Raw genomic sequence first — 2833 nt, 5'->3', positions numbered from 1 at the left:
CAGTGAAGAGGCATATTCAGACTTGTTTGCGAGTTAGCATATCTGCACAGTTAAAGGAGGGGTTTGAGATAGAGTTGTAGGTTTACCTAATGAAATAGTAAGAGTGACATGGTAAAGATTAAAAATGATGAATGAAGGATCATGTTGAGCTTCATTTAAACTCAGCTGAGACTGTAAAGAAGTTTTAATACAGGAATGTAATTCAAACCATGGGCTCAGTGGACAAACGTGGAAAACAGACACAGTAAACTGAGCTAAATACAAATGTTGACATACTACTGTGTTCACAATGACAGTGCTAACATACTGATGTTTAGCAGATATGTTTACCATGCACACCATCTTAGTTTAGCATGTTAGCATGTTAACATTTAGTACAACTGATGTATGTAATCAGTGTTTAAACCAAAGTATTCTGTGACTGTTATGTAATTGTGTTTGGACCCGAAAACAGAGACAGACAAAGGTGAGTTAGTTGTTTTTTTATGTAGTTCAGTGAGAGATAGACGGGAGAGTCAGGGGATGACATGCAGCAAAGGGCCATGGGTCTGATTCAAACCCATGGCCACTGCGGTCAGGACTGAGCCCATGTGATACGCACTTACCAGGTGAGCCACCGAGGCGCCCTAAAGGTGAGTCGGATTTAAAGTGATTTAATGTAAAAAGAATGAGGGGAGGAGAAGTTGGAGGCTGGCCTTGGCTGAGATTGGCTGAGGGGGACGCAGGGAATGGCGGGCACTGGAGAACACTGGTTAGCAAACACGTTTGAAGAAGAAAACAACTATTTAGCACTGGATATTTACTCAAAGAAGAAAGGAGCCAAGAGTATATCCGCTGTAGACTGAACAATCTGGAGAACATTGGAGAGAAAGCTGGGGCTCTTGAAGTGAGAGATTGATGAGATGATTGACTGCAGGTGTGGAGAGGAGCCAGGAGCAGAAGCTTCTTATTATAGACTGTTGTGTGGTCAAGAAAGTTCTAAAATGGTTGGAAATATGAGAAGGAAACAATCATCTGTCCAAGTCACACTGGGTTAGAGGTGTTACTAAACAAAGGGTGACAGTTTTAGATAATTTTAAGGAACAATAACCTATAAATAGGAAATGTGGCACCATTTGACCTGGAAATGAGATGAATTAAAACAAAGGTTTTGATACTGAAAATAAAAGCCACTAGATGACTAAAAGCCATCTATGTATGTACTTCTGCAAAGATAAAAAGCAACACGTTAGAGACAGTTTGATGAAAATGAAATTGTACTGAGAATATTACATAAATTCTCTTTATCTCTTTCAGTGTGTTTCCATTTCACTGTTAAACAATCCCTGCTGTATTACATAAGAAATGGATGGCAGTATATATTTCCTTCATGGGATAATGTGTTACAGCAGTTCAGTGGCCCCATGATATGTTTTTCAGACAGTTACAGTCATGCTATACGGCAGGGAGAAAGTTGAAGCTGGGCCAACATTATCGCCAAAGCAAACTGTTGCTGTCACAGGAGCTTCACTACTCACACATCTGCACCAAATCCTCACAGCATCTCCCGCAAAATCATAAAAATCATAAATAACTCAGATGAATTGGCTAAAAAAAAAACATTTTCTGGGTAAAAATGAAACAGCTTTGCCAAGATCTTAACAGAATAAGAATCTAGGGCATGTGTGTTTACAACCACCATTCTGACTTATTTTACTTGAAAATGCTTTCTTACCACTTAGACAGTGTTTTCTAGAAGCCAGCTGGTGCTGCAAGTTTAGGGGCCAATAGTTTGATTAATGTCTTATTCACCAGAACACCACTGATGTGCAGAGTAGCTCCTAGTCTTCTGTAGGTCCATAGCATGAAACATACTAGTGTGAAGATATACAAAAATCTGCTTTGATTTATGTGGTTAAGTCAGTGACTTCTGTTTTATGTCTTGAGGGTCTCTTGGTTTTTTTTCTTTGAAGTTTTACAACTATGTCCATTCACGCTGAACCTCTCTGGTTTGAAGGGGCCTCACCTATGATGGATATGACCTGACTGTTGTTAAGATGATAACATAACATCTATTACAGCTTTAATCGTGTCTTAGCTGGGTCACATCCAGCTGTATAAAACTAATAGGTGTCACACTTGGCGAGCTGCAGACAGGTCCCTGGCCTGAAACGCTACGCCGCTAACTTACTCCCACAGGTCAAAGTTTCACAGCCTGGACTACAGCTTAACCTCCCCCATCCTTTCAATCATCCACTGACCGCCTCCTCCAGAAACCTCCTGCTTCACACCGATTGGCCAAGAAGGGATCACCCGGATCCGAACCATGACATCACACACTCAGACACGCCCGTGAGTACAGGCTCGCAAAAATATGCACACACAAATACATTCACACTCTTAATAAAATGAAGTGCAACTTTACACCATTTCCATTTTAAGAGGTTTTGCATGTGATCCCATCTACGAAATGCATAAAAAATAAAATGGAAATTTAAAACGTCAAAGTAGCAATTGTACATTGAACACCTGCACAACTTTTACGATTACAAAAGACCCCTAGCGGAACCTTTACTTTTCCTATAATTACCCTTTTTTTTCAAGTGTGGAGAGGTTACTCTAGGACATGACTTGAAACAGTGAGGTGACTGAAACATAAGTTGTTTCTCGTGAAATGTGATTTGACCCTAGCTTTTAAATTCTGGCTCAAACACTGGATTACTTATGCACATTTGAAATAGCTATAGTACCAGAATCTGGACACAGAGGAAGCATTTAGAAGTAAAATCTATGCTCATTTCCCATGCATTTACCACATGCGTGGATCTAAGTTCTTGTTACATTAACTGCAAAC

The sequence above is a fragment of the Seriola lalandi genome, unplaced genomic scaffold (assembly GCF_002814215.2).
Source record: "Seriola lalandi dorsalis isolate HSWRI2012SDOR001 ecotype SW California unplaced genomic scaffold, Sedor1 jcf7180002054267, whole genome shotgun sequence".
Classification (NCBI taxonomy): domain Eukaryota; kingdom Metazoa; phylum Chordata; class Actinopteri; order Carangiformes; family Carangidae; genus Seriola; species Seriola lalandi.
This window is presented reverse-complemented; position numbering follows the sequence as displayed.